The 14,316-nt window shown below is 50.1% G+C and overlaps 1 protein-coding gene, 1 long non-coding RNA gene and 1 pseudogene across 5 annotated transcripts in view; 1 reads left to right on the top strand and 2 right to left on the bottom strand.

Moving 5' to 3' along the window:
• Smokl6 (sperm motility kinase like 6) overlaps nucleotides 1-14,316 on the bottom strand; it is a 111,203-nt gene that overhangs the window by 86,676 nt on the left and 10,211 nt on the right. For 3 of the 4 annotated variants that reach the window (XM_063268179.1, XM_063268177.1, XM_063268178.1), the window contains exon 6: nucleotides 11,750-11,951. The gene's annotated coding sequence lies outside the window, so the exon portion shown is untranslated. Of the gene's footprint in view, nucleotides 1-4,006; nucleotides 4,145-8,061; nucleotides 11,952-14,316 lie in introns of those variants that run through there. The other variant, XM_063268176.1, reaches the window with a different exon arrangement.
• The window catches only part of LOC102554696 (uncharacterized), a 121,316-nt gene that overhangs the window by 62,710 nt on the left and 44,290 nt on the right, over nucleotides 1-14,316 (top strand). The gene's annotated exons all lie outside the window — the stretch shown is intronic.
• On the bottom strand, nucleotides 1,569-4,403 carry Washc1-ps1 (WASH complex subunit 1, pseudogene 1; annotated as a pseudogene).

Here is a 14,316-nt window from a genome sequence, read left to right on the forward strand (position 1 = left end):
AGCCTCTCTCCATACAGCTCTGACGTGTCATGATGGGCAGGACCACATTCTGACCTCTCACTGTTCACTTAAACCTGAACCTCATCTTAGGACTCCCAACGACGGACTTAGCAACCGTGGAGGGCCTAACTCAGTCTCCCTGTTCTCTTCCTAGTGGAGTCACATTGGGTACATCTCCCTTTTCTACTGTTCATTAGGGTTTGATTAACTGACCTGTTTCAGGGCTGAGCCCAGCCTGTTAACAACTCTGGTAACAAGCTGTGTCTCCCCCAGGCTGGAAGGCAAGGTCCTGCACTGACCGTACATTGTCCCCTGCCTCACAACAGAATTTGTGCAGAGTCTCCATCTACTCGATCTTCTCTATGACTTCATTCCTGGCCCAGGCGCGTGAACCCTGGCCTTGCGGCTAATGCAGGACACCAGCCATCCTCTGTGAAGTCCAGTCGCTCCCCTAGCCCCACCCCTGCCATAAGGACAGTACTGGTGAGGAGTCTGGGCACCCAGGTTATCAGCCAGAGCTCAGCCTGCAGCTGGGAGTTGATAGTGAGGTCAAGCACTTGGGATGTTACCTGCCATGTTTGCCTTGTGAGGGCAGAGGAGGGAACTTACCTGATGGCTACCTCTGTGCTGAGGTAATTGTAACTTGGAGCCTGGTAGGGTGATCAGGTATCAGAGAGGCTGCAGGCATGTGTCTAGCCTCCTATCCTCACACACCTGCCAATCTGGTTTCCATACCAGTGGAGGGAAAGCATCCTTGCCCTTGCCTTCTCTGGGTGTACAAGGTTCAGTCTGCCTTTCCCTCCCAGCAAAGCCTTGGTAAACATCCCTGCATGTGCAGTTTCAGGCACAAAGCAGCTCTTCTGACAGCCTGTGGCACCCCAGAGTGGTGCCCGGATGGCCCATATACCAAAGAGATACCAGGAGCAAATCTGGATCATCATGAGGAAACAGCAAGTCCTGCCTGCCTCCCCCAGCAGTCCATTCTGAGATCTGCCTGTCCCACTAGATGTCCTGCTGGACTTCAATGCCAGACACCACCTTAGTAGAGGGCAGGCCCTAGAGCATGACAGGAGGCATCTGTGGAGTTGGGAGCCTCTGCCGTCTGCAGGCAAGGCTACCCTGCCTCTGCCCAAGGCTACCCTGCCTCTGCCCAAGGCTACCCTGCCTCTGCCCAAGGCTACCCTGCCTTGGCCCTTTCTAGCTGACCCGAGTTGTCCTGAGCTTTGACCCTTTCATCTACACCAAAGAAATCCACATTTCCAGGGCAGTGCCACAGGGACCTCATACCAGTGTCACTTCCTAATCGCAGCCCTACCTTCCTGTGTCTTCACCCTTCACAGGACTCCCTCCCGCTGGCCTCTAAGCCTACCCTGAGGCCTGCAGTAGCTCCTGTCCACAGCACCTCAGCAAACACCCAGGCATTTCCCAGTGGACAGATATCCCTCCCTCCCTCCCCCTGCAATAGCTGACCTCATCCCCATGTGCCTTGATCCCAGGGAGAGAGAGCTCAGTTCGCCCAGACATCCTGTACCATGACTGAGCACACTTGGGAAGGAGGACAGTTCACCTTCTCCGAAGCCACAACCCGCATGGCTGCTCTTTATTTATTAAAAGGCCACTGTTGGCTGGGGTTCAGGCCTACAGTTACTTTCTTTAGTCCAGCATGTTGCTGTTTTCTCTCAGGATCCTTCAAAGGAAGAAGCACTTCGGGGAAGGATCCAGTGAAGCAGTCGCATGAAACAGGGAAGGCAGCAGACGGCTCACAGAGCCCGACTCCATGAAGAGAATTTAGGCACAGGCTTGGGACACCTGCACAAACCCCTGCAGCTCCTTGGTAACAGAGCCTGACAGGCACCGACTGGCCCAGGATCCCCTGCAGGCTGTTCCTGCTGGTGGGGGAGAAGGCCCAAAGCACTCTTAGGACTCCCAGTCATCCTCGTCCTCGTCTCCTACTGGCTGCTGTGGGGGCGGCAGAGGTGGAATGGAGTCTGACATTCAACTGAAGGCTCCACCAGGCCCCTCACTGGTGCCAGTGCCAGGTCCTTTTCCAGAGATACCTGGGAGGGAGAGGCGATGAGAGAGAGACAGTGGGGCACTACTTCACCAGCCCCAGGGGGTAGACAATGGGGAAGGTGCCTACCTTTGCGCCTCATGACGAGTTTGTTGAAGAGATCTGACATCAAGTCCCCGCCTTGGCTGGTAGCTCTCACTGTAGTGGGAAAGTGGCAGGGGAGGGCAGTGTAAGATCAGGGACATCACACACTAGGGGCTCGCTGGCCTCTGGCAGCCCAGACACACCTGCCTCCCAGCCATGTGCTGGTTGTATGCTCTTGGACCTTTGGTATATCCATGGGCCCAGTCTCGGCTCGATGGTTCAGTCCTCAGCCTCACTGCATGGAGGAGGACACAAGCTCAGAGGCCAGGCAGTTGGCATTTGCCCACAAAGCAATCAGAAGAACCGGGATGCAAACCCAGGACTCTGAGTGCTGGGGTGCTAAGACAGTGCCCACAGGTTAACTAGGAAGCTACCAGCAAGGACTATTGGCAGACATAAAGCCTTGTCCTCGGGATGGGGACAGCCTCCGGGTCCCCTGTCTCAGAGGACCTCACATTCTCACACACTGCTTTGGACGATGCTTATCAAAGGTTCTACTTCCTCATGGTTTTACCTGGGAGAACTCAAGACAGGAAAGCTTCCCCGCAGGTCCTGTAGCACCACACAGAGGGACAAGGGTACCTATCAGGACAGCCACGAGGGACTTATGGTGAGTAGACAGTGAGCCTGGCTACTGTGACATCCTTCGTCCCTCATCTTGCTCCTGCTCCTTCTGTTTCTTCTTCTCAAGCTTGTGTTCCTTGACACTGCGCAGCTTGGCCTTGCCGATGCACTCGCTTGGTGGATGGACTGAAGCCGAGTGCCCTGGCCGTTGGAGGGGTCAACCACCTCCTTAGGGGCCTCCTGAACAGAGGCTGTAAGGAGAAGGGCAAAGGGCAGCTCAGCATCACAGGACAGGGAAAGGCTGTCCAGCCTCAGGCTGGGTGCTGCCTCAGGAGCCTGACCTGGATTTCTGCAGACAATGAGCCGAGGGGACGTGGGCCCAGGCGTCTCTCCTCCCTCTCCAACCCTCTTTTAGCAACACTGTGGGGTGACAGACCTGGGAGTCTGATGCTCTGAGTGTTCTAACTTAGCACCATAAGACAACAGAGGGATTTCTGCTCCTTGAAGTGGCTGGGGAAGAGGCTGAGAGAGGTGATGTGAAAGCTGGAATTTGGTTGTTTCAAGTTTTTATAGTCCCCCTGCCCGCTGACTACACTAGAAATGGCAGAGAGCTTGTCCAAGGCTTCCTCTGCCCTGAAAGTCAGACTCTCACAACTTGGTATAGCACAGAGACCACTGTACCAACCCCGTGAGACAAGACACCCACCCAGAGAACTCTCTTTGATTCCAGATCTAGGAATATGTGACCTACTGAGAGCTCTTCAGGGACCAGGGCAAGAGAAAGCCAGAGGTTCTGTTAAGGAGTGCTGACCACAGGGTTGGGGATTTAGCTCAGTGGTAGAGCGCTTGCCTAGCAAGCGCAAGGTCCTGGGTTCAGTCCCCAGCTCCGAAAAAAAAAAAGAAAAAAAGAAAAAAAAAAAAAGGAGGGCTGACCACATGTACCCCCACTGCACTACCCTACCTGAGTGGGCCACGCCGATGCCAGTGTCTTCTCCCCTGGCAACCTTGACAGTCACAGTTGCCACGTCAGGGGACATCGGTGGTTGGGGGGTACTGACCAGCGCTGTGGGAGCTGGGAGAGGTAGCGGTGGAGGCGGAGGAGGAGGCGGTGGTGGTGCCAACAGCGCTCCATCCTCCCGTTTTGTGAGGGAAGTGAGAGCATAGAAGGGTTTGAGGAAGGACTCAGCAAGGACCTTCTGGGTCAGTTCCATCCTCTGGCTCACCTGGCTGGAAAGGTTCCGCCACCTCCGTATGGAAGGCAGGCAGCTCTGGAATAGCACCAGGGGCAAACAGGGCAATACTGGGACCCAAATCCGCACTGTACATCAGGTTGTCCGAGATGCCAGGCAAGTCGGGTAGGTAGGATGGCACATCGATCTCAGGAACCTGGCCCAGGCCTGGCACTTAGAAGTAGTTTTCTGGAGCCTATGGAGACACGTGAGACAGGAAATGTGATGGTTCTGCCATAGCTCAGGGCCCACGCTGAGACCATGTGGCAGGCCGCACAAGTGGACCCACGCAGCTGGGTAGACAGAGGCTTAGTGGAGCCCTCACGGAACAGTACAAGGGCCTGCCTGCCCAGGCGCCCCACACCTACCGGCTGCTCCAGCTGCTCTCTCTTGCTGATGGACAGAGGAGCATCGAACAACTTCTCCTCCTCTGTGCCCAGCATGGTGTTCAACATCCTTAGTCATCAGGGAAATGCAAATCAAAACAACCCTGACATTCTAATTCACACTATGGCTAAGATAAAAAACTGAGGTGACAACAGATACTCGCCAGGATATAGAGAAAGAGGAACACTCCTCCATTGTTGGTGGGATTGCAAGCTGATACAACCACTCTGGAAATCAGTATGGAGGTTCCTCAGAAAATTGGACCTATTACAACCTGAGGACCCGACTATACCACTTTTGGGCATATACCCAAAAGATACTCCCACATATAACAAGGACACATGCTCCACTGTGCTCATAGCACCCTTATTTATAATAGCCAGAAGCTGGAAAGAACCAAAATGCCCTTCAGCAGAGGAATGGATACAGAAAAGTTGGTACATCTACACAATGGAGTGCTACTCAGTTATCAAAACAATGACTTCATGAAATTCATAGGCAAGTGGATGGAACTAGAAAATACCATCCTGAGTGAGGTAACCCAATCACAGAGAAACACACATGGTATGCACTCACTGATAAGTGGATATTAGCCACAAACCTCGGATTACCCAAGATACAATCCACAGACCACATGAAGCTCAAGAAGAATGATGACCAAAGTGCAGATGCTTCAGTCCTTCTAAGAAGGGTGAACAAAAATATTCACAGGAGGAACTATGAAGACAAAGTTTGGAGCAGAGACTGAAGTAAAGGCCATCCCGAGACTGCCTCACCTGGGGATCCACCCATATACATAGTCACCAAACCCAGACACTGTTGCAGATGCCAAGAATTACATGCTGACAGGAGCCTGATATAACTGTCTCCTGAGAGGCTCTGCCAGAGCCTGACAAATACAGAGGTGAGGATGATTGCAGCCAACCATTGAACTGAGAACAGGGTCCCCAATGGAAGAGTTAGGGAAGGACTGAAGGAGCTGAAGTGGTTTGCAACCCCATAAGGACAACAATACCAACCAACCAGAGTTCCCAGGGAGTAAACCACCATCCAAAGAGTATGGGGTTACCCATGGCTCTAGCTGTATATGTAGCAGAGGATAAGCTTGTCGGGCATCAATGGTAGGAGAAGCCCTTAGTCCTGGGGAGGCTGGACTCCCAGTGTAGGGGTATGTCAGGCTGGGGAGGCAGGAAGGCATGGTGGGGCGGGGGAACACCCTCATAGATGCAGGAGGAAGGGGTGGGATAGGGGGTTTATGGACAGGAAACCGGGCAAGGGGATAACATTCAAAATGTAAATAAAAAATATTCAATAAAGAAGTATTTCTCTGACTCACTCTGGGGATAGCCAGAAGACTGGCCCTAGGGACCTGATGTTCTCTGGTCTCTATTCCAGCTCATAGGTAGGAGGAGAATAGATTCCTGTAAGCCCTGTCTGCAATGTGAACAAGGCCATGTGATGCTGGCAGCCAAGAGCAGAGCTTCATACTGCTTGTGACTTGCAAGAGAAGCAGCTGGACCTAAAGGTACCGATGGAGGGCTCAGGCAGGCCCTTCATGGCTCTGCTTCCGTCAGAGCAAGGGAGCCCATCTATCCAGCTACATGTGGCCTCCATGCTATCTGACACATGACTTCAGTATCTGCCATACATTTCTATTGGTTTCTCAGCCCTATTTTACACTCCAACAATCCTGTACCTTCCAAAGAATCCCCGATTGCAGTCATGTGCTGGTTTCTGTATTGGCAAGCCCTTGGTCCTGGCAAGGCGGGACCCCAGCCTAGGAGTATGTCATACTGGGGAAGCAGGAAGGTGTATGTGGGTGGGGGAACACCCTCAAAGACACAGGGGAAGGGGGTGGGATGGGGATTTATGGACAGGAACCTGGGTGATGGGATATAACTATCCTGTTTTTGTTCTATCCTAGAGCAAGATGTCAGGTACAGTGACTTCATAGGTGATAATGAATTCCTCTGTCCCAGGTGGCATTGCTGACCTGTGGCCTCCATACAGAGGCAGATGTGCTCTTCTGGATGGGGGAGCTGATACCTGGGCTACATTGAGTCATGAATCTCACCCTCACACAATCCCTCCCACTTTCCTTTTGCTTTCCTCCTAAAAGCAGAGGATGTAGTGATTTCAGTATCCACTGGAACCACTCACTACACCACCGTAGGGCCACTGCATTGCTCTGCTGCCCTGCACTGCTATTCTGTAAATGGTGAGCTCACTTTGAGATTGCCAGAGAGCATGGCAATCACAGCACTAAGAGTCACAGCTGCATGACATGGCTCTGTGAGCCTTGCACAGGTCGTTTTCTTTAACGTCCCCTCCCAATGTCTAAAGTTGGAATCTCTGAATGATTCTCTGTAGGTTTAGTGTTGCTCAGGCATAGGCCTGTAAATAAAACATGGATGAAACCCATGTCAGGCATCTTGTCCCGGGACTCGTTCCAGAGTGGTATCTGTACAGATTTGAGCTGTGGGATTCTGAATTGCATAGAGGTGAACCTTGGAAATATCAGGCTCAGAGCCTTGTTCTTAGTCAAACAAATATGAAAAGGGTCAATAACCACAAAGTACAGAACGGGAGTTTTAATGTCGCCTGTGGGTCCGCCTATTTCCTGCTTCTTGAAATCTTTCTTTAAAAAATCTTTCTTAGCCCATGTGTCAAGTGGGATAAGATCAGGACATGACAGTCCCAATCAGGACTCTCTCATAGATGAGGTACCTGAGGAGGACTGTGGATACCTGGGCACAAGACTCCTAAACCTGGTATCACAGAAACACAAGTTTCACATTCCTAGTCCTGGTTGCAACAGCATCGCCACCAAGCTTCTTCTGTGGAGTGGGGCCTTCTTCCTCTTCTAGGATTCAAGGTAACCTCTGACCTGAGGCTCTCAGGCTCTCTGTATCTTGCAATGTCTGATGAAACTTTGGTCCTTGAACTTTCCTCCTGTGCATGGATGCTTTCCATGTACTTCCTAAGGATTTGGTCCCTCCTTATAGAGCCCAAGCTATTGGCTGCAATCCACTGCTAAGCTGGGGACATCAGCAAGGCCAAAATGTTTGTGACAAGAGGCTGAATATGGAGAACAAAATGAAGGAACTTGTGTAAGTTGAGAGAAGAATGGTTTCTCGCAGTAGATGTGGTCCCAGCTGTCTCCCTCCAGTCTTTGTACCTCCCAGACATCCTAGCGCCCCACCAATGTATAAGAAACCCTCTTTACTATACTTGTCCCTCTAACCTGAAAGTCTGAGCTTTTCCATGGTGGTCTCCTGTCAGCAGAATCAGAAGCTCACTGAAGTGTTAGCCAAGGAGACATACAAGAATTGAAGGAGGCTGAGAGGGGAGACTTGGGATCTCTCTGCACTAGGACAGTCAGGCTTTTTGGAAAGAGTTAACTTGTGCCATACTGCCTGTCCAGTGGCATCGTAGATGCCCTAGGGAAGGTGACTGCCTGAACTGGTGAACAGCATGGCATCTCCAGGCCCTTGTTCTCCTCCTTACAGTGTGGCTAAGAATGGAAACATCCAGTCAGGGGTGTCCACATGGACACCTCAAAAGTCTAATCACTGTGGTCAGACCATGACTGGGGATCAGGTATGGAAGAGCTTCAAGAATGGGGTTAGTGAGCACAGAGAATGTGAGGTTCCCAGCAGAACTCTGAGGACAGAGAGAGACACTACATCTTCATCGATCGCAAGATCCAGTTAGAGGAAGCATCACCTGTGTTATCCGTGTACTGAAGGCAAGCAAAGAGACCCACACGTAGATCCTGCACCTTCCCCTACGAAGTTTTCCCCTGGAGACTTGACAGCTCAAGGGCTGGGACGGACATATAGACACATCCACGGGTGAGGATGATGGCCAATGGTTCTTCCTCCATAGCTGGAAAAAATGTGCAAATGTTACTTCTGATGAGCACCCACTCCACTGTGCACAGACCTACATTCATACACCAGAGACTCCATTTTAGTATGACAGTGTCCTCTCCATTTCCCAGTCTCATGGGAGCATCATGAGGAAATGGTGGGACACTGCAGATATGCCCCTGTCCAGAGGTGTCCTCCCACACCTGAGCCTTGCTAAACACACAAGCCGGGTCCAGAACCCCCAAGACTTCAGCAGACTTCTTGCCTCCTTTGTGCAAATGGGGTGTCCACACACCATTTTGAACACTTACTTAACAGTCAAATGCTTGAGATCATTAACACATTTTGATAAAAGTTTCCACGAATCCACTCATCTTGACCTGCAGAGACGCACTGCTCCCATGACTGACAGAGCTCTACCCTCCACCAGGATGGGCTTATGAGAGTCCAGAGATGTCATGGCCACAAGGATGTTCCATTTTCTGGGAAATGAATTCTTAGTGTTGGTTAGAAGGTCTATTCACGATGATAAATGTTGAGATGAACTCTGAAGGGATCACAAAACATCGTGATATCAAAGGTTGGCTCAACATGGATGTGCAGAACATTCTACAAAACAGTATCCATTGAGTTATTGGTTCATCCACCAACTGGTAGATAGGAACTCATAACACACTGGACTGCAACTTTGACCAGAGCAGGTGAGGTCTACGTTGAAAAGCTGTGAGTATAATGAGGAGCAAGTCAGCTAAGTGTCAAGTTCCTCTCCTGTGCTGTCTTCCACAGTAGAGCAGAGAATGGCTAAAGCGTGACCACTGATTCCAGACTGTGTGTACCTGTGCTGCCCCACTCTGCTCAGGTACCTTGAACCCAGGAAAACCCCACAACTCACTGAATTTTTAAATAGGGGGTAAACCACCAGACCTTTCATTGGAACATCATCCAGCCTTTGTAACGTCCCAGACTGTTGGTGACGGCCAAGAAGAGAGCGTGGTGTAGGCCAAGAGGCAGTGCAAACATGACGGAAAGGGACGCTCAAGCCTAAAGAATGACAGGTTAGCTACAAGCAAAGGATCATTCCTGACGTCTAGGCGGCACCTGGGTTTATGTGTTTGTGCAAATGCCAGAGGATATTAGAAGATTTGTTTTTCAGCCCTGGGTGATTCCTGAAGTGACATTCTTTGAACTCTTCATGGTTAGACCCTAGCCTAGTCTTTTGAAAAGAATGATTTAGGCTCCCGAGTACAAAAAAGTTCTCCAAAGTCTAACCACATTCTCAAGCATCACACCTTCGAGCACATCACTGGGAATGTCACAGGGTTTGCAAATTTACTAGCTTTCTCTTAAGCCACATGTGTTTCATGTCTACAAGTTTCCGTGAACATTGTGCCCATTAATACAACTTTACATGTGGTCTTTTCAATTCCTCCTTGCAAGCTGTTTTATACTGGAAACTGGACATCAGATAAGACAAGCGAGATGGTCACCTCAACAACCACCTCAGAAACTGAGACAGTCTGCCAGCTCAAAGCAGCTGGGTCATTGCTAGAAACCAGGAGGAGATATTCCCAGGAAACATGGGCCAGATGCAACTGAACAAATACTAGCAAGACAGCAAATCTTGGTGAGGAGTTAACCTGTCGGGGGTGGAGCAGGACCTCAGGGGCACAATGGACGACAACAGTATCGACAATTTCCCAAATACATCTTGTGTGTAGAGTTCTAAGTTGATCTTCATGAAGTTCACACATACCAAACAGGACAGGAAAAGCATGCGATAATCAAAGCTCGTGTCTTTCCAGGTGACGTCCTCCACTGGAAGTGCTAAGAACGAGCCAGATGGAGTTCTCCAGAGGCACTGGGAAAGCTTAGAGAACGACAGCCTCCTGAGAAGCCAGAGAGCAGGGTTGGCATGTGGGCAGAATGTGCAGGAAAAGGAGGCCTCTCTGCATCAGAGACCGCACTGGCCTGTAGTCCAGTGTCACGCCATGTTAAACTCAGAAGAGCCTGAGATCTCCAGGCAGCAGAAAGAATCAGAGAGGTAATCCATGGCTCCCTGTTGGGCCAGAAGAAACAGGATACCTTCTGATCGAATGTGCGCTTTCCCACTGTGCGCAGTACTAAACCCAGCTCACATCTGTGGAAGGAGCAGACCATCTGTCCCCTAAGATTTAAAAGGACACAGCACTCTGCTATGAGAGCATGGGCCACTGCCATTTGAGGAATCCCAACGTCATTGCTTCAAGTCCCTAGAGAACATGGTGTTCAAAAAGGGCATCTCGCAGTCATGGTCTCCGTCGTTGAGTCTGAACAGCTAAAACTCTCTGAGGATGCGCAAGAGAGGAACTTTCACCTCTGCTTTCCTCCTAATGCCGTTCTTCCTCTGCACCTCAGACAATTGAGAGATGGATAACGTCCTCTGAGTATTTTGGAGGGGAGATCTGGGCCAGGTCAGGAAAGAATGGGGTGTGAGTTAGCTGCTGTGTGCAATGGGTGGAATTGAAGCCTTTGCTCACCTCAAAATGCCAAAGACACGGTGGGGGAGCTGTGAAGACTTACAAGGTGGAGGGACATCCTCAGATGTCTACTTTATAGGGAAAGCATACACAAGGAAGAAGAGTCCTGCATGGCTCAGAGCAAAGCCAGCTGTGACAGGCCTGGCTGTGTGGTGAAGTGGGCTCACTGTAGAGCTGTTAGGACACTGCCCATGTTACACAGGAGAAAAGCCTGCTGAGACAGGTTAAATGTGCAGTAAAGCGCGCTTACTCTATCACTGTTAGGAAACAGGACATGGCCAACATCTTCCCATGTCACACAAAGGGAGATGATATCCAGACTGTGTGCCAAGGTGATGTCTGTGAGAATGACTGAAATGGGTCTGTCTGAGGGGAAGAGTGTTTTACAAAGAAAGCCAGGAGGAAGGAGAGTTCCTGGGTCTGGGGCCTGTCAACCAGGGCTTCAAATGTGGCCCTTTCCTCTGAGTTTTGATGGGTTTCTGTGTGGTCAGGGCAGTCAACCTCAGGAGAGACCTGCCTCAGCCTGGTGTCCCCTTTCTCACAAGGGCACAGTGTATCATTTATCTCAGTGATGGACAGACATGAGTACATTTACCAGAACATAACAAATAGCCCGTCCTTCCATATTTGGACAATTTAGATGCATTGGGTTGTGATTCCAGCAAGAGTATCTAAGTCAGACCAGGAGGCATTGGATGAAGAGGTATGGGGACATCCCTGACAACAGCTGCAGCAAGAGTGGTAGGACTAGTCATACGCAGCCATGTTTCCAACCTCACTAGCTTTAGGATGTGGTGCCATCAAAGCCTCTGCTCTAGGTGCAGACCTGAGGCTGCTTGGGAGAGTTTCCTTTCACATGATGTAGAAGTTTCCCCGTGCTGCCCCCTGAGAACAGAACCCCAGGACATCAGCCATGCGTGGTGTCAGCTGCAGGACTGAGCTCCCCTTGTGCCCTCTCCTCTCAGAGCTGCTAGGAGTCCCATGACTTAGCATCAAAAGCTCACCTATCTAAGGTGATCGTCTTACCAGCATGTTAAAGATAAGGTCCACGGTGACTTTCAGTTTTGTCTCTAAGGGAAGGCTAAGGAAGACAATATTAATGGAGGTCGGTGTCTTGACTTTCAGATTCGTGGTGAACCTCTGTGTGCTTCATGTCACGAGTCATGCTAACCGCAACGCCTCGCCTCATCTTCTGGGAGGTAGGACCGTGCAGATTTGTCCCTGCTCCCTAGAAGATAGAATTGCACAGTGTTAAGGTGGTAGACGGCAGACTCATTTTCTTTTCTGGACTCTCTGTCTACCTTGTATTCATCATGGCAGAGGTACATTGCTCCTTGAACAGGTTGTTGGACATTACAGCAGATGAAGGTCCCATAGAGTAGGGAAGTGTTTCCCAGCACATCAGTGGTCTAGCTCAGACTCTCTGAGAAACCAGAGCTTTACCATCACTCCTTGGACACTTGCTCCAATCTCCTAACTGAGTGAAGGACACCAGAATGGGCATGACCTTTGGAGAGTTGGGGTATATTTTGTGTGGAAGGTGGAGTTGGAAGGGAGAAACCCAGCATGGGTCAAGATCGTGCAAGAAACCCCTGCCCCTTACTTTCTCGACTTCCACCTTCTACAGATGTATTTCTTTACACTGACAACGAAAGAATAGAAAAGTCCCAACACTGAATAAATCATGAAGGTTTCACAGTGAAGCTGGGAGCTCTCAGGCTCAGGAACCGCACTGCAGCTGGTCACTCTTTGCACTTTAAGGTCAACTTGGACATCCTACAGGTAAATAAGAGCATTTTGTGTAAGGGTTCTGGGTAACCTGATGTGGACTTGCCCATCCTAAAGTGTTACAGGTGTACAGTCATAGCCACAGAAAGTCCTGGCAAAATAAAGGTAGGCAGAAAGAACAGGGGTGAATGAAGTAGATGCTAAGATTCAATGAGACTTAACGCTAGATAACCAAGCTGAGAGGCTGAGGATCCCCAAGTCAACAATCAAGACAAGACTGCAGGAGAGATAAGATGTCCTGACTGCCATCCAAGGAAGAACAGCACACGACTGTGCCAAGGCCAAGGCTCCCACTTCCCAGGCATGTCAGGTACTTCAACTATAAAAACTTTTCCATGAATAGGCGGTACAGTTCATTACCTGGATATTTCATCGAGTTTGAGAAATGACTCACTAGAGTTATCCTCTGACCTCTATAGGCTACCCAGAAAATTATCATCCTACCTTCCCTACACACACAAAGGGGTGGGGCTCGGAGAGAATGAGGAAAGGAGATAGGGAAGATATCTGGAGTATCAGAGAGATCTACAACAGAAAAACAGAAGAGACAGACAGAAGTTAGAGGAACCAGTGAATGGGTAAGAAAGTGAGTATATATGTCAATAATATAAAATGCATTCAAGGTTATGGGCTCTCAGAGCCATACCATCTGTGAAAACTAGGCTAAGGTCTGTAAGCCACATATATATCTCGTATCACTGAATTGGACCTACTCAAAAAGCACAGGCTGGCAGAAGGAAATTGCTGACCAGTCGCTATGCTTTCTTGGATGCTCCATACCGGGAAAAGAACCTGGCAGAGGAAGCAGAAAAAGGGGATCACCCTGAAGGCAGAGAAGTCTGCTGAGAAATCTTCCTCTATGTCTGGAAGGCATTACTTGAGGACACAGTAGAGACATCGCAGTTATGAGCTGATGGCTGAGTAAAAACAGTGTCAGGTATAACGTGGGGAGAAACTGAGCTGGCAGAGAGAACACACTACAAGGTGTCAGCCTTGAGCCCAGGCAAAGTGAGAAGCTGAAGCCTCTAGTCATGAGTCTGAGAGTTTTCAATGTTGGGAGCTGTGGTGGCCACTGGAGCAATTCATGGTCTTTAATCAGACTCTCAAGCAGTGCAGGAGAGGTGACCTGGAGGGAGAGTCTTCACAGAGGAGTCCTCTAGATGAAGTCCCCTGTGAGCATGTCTGTAGAGGACCTCTTTGATTACCTTAACTGACGATGGAAGGCACAACACTTTGGGTAGTGCCAATCCCTAGGCTCGTGTCCCAGACTGCATGACAGCAGAGAGCTCTAGATGAGCACAAGCAAGCAAGCCTCATGCAGCCTTTCTTTCCCTCTGCTCTAGACTGTGGCTATGACATGGGTAGTCCCTTTGCACACGAGCCTTGGCTTCACATGGTCATGCAGTATAACTTGGAAGTGTCACGTCACTGTGATAGAAATGCAACTGAAGAGGGTTTATTTCAGATAATCGCACTGACTCCCAAACAGCCCAGGGCAACATAGAGATATCTGGTGTTTCCCTTAGTCAGTCAAAGTTATCAACCTCTGGCTCCCAACTCATGCTCAGTGGGACCAGGGGCACACTGACTCACCCCCTCTGAATGTCTCATCTCCAGTCGTAATGTAAAAATTGCCTTCAGGGAGTTCTCTCAAGCGTCAGAGGGAACTCTGTCAGTGTGTGCCATGTCAGATGACAGCACAGAGGAGTTTCCAGGGACCCTGAGCACCTCCACTAATGACCTTCCCTGAAACACCAATCATATTGAGAGGCAAGCCTGTGCTACTCCCCTTCTTCTCTCTTTCC

Source organism: Rattus norvegicus, chromosome 9 (assembly GCF_036323735.1).
Source record: "Rattus norvegicus strain BN/NHsdMcwi chromosome 9, GRCr8, whole genome shotgun sequence".
In the NCBI taxonomy this organism is placed as follows: domain Eukaryota; kingdom Metazoa; phylum Chordata; class Mammalia; order Rodentia; family Muridae; genus Rattus; species Rattus norvegicus.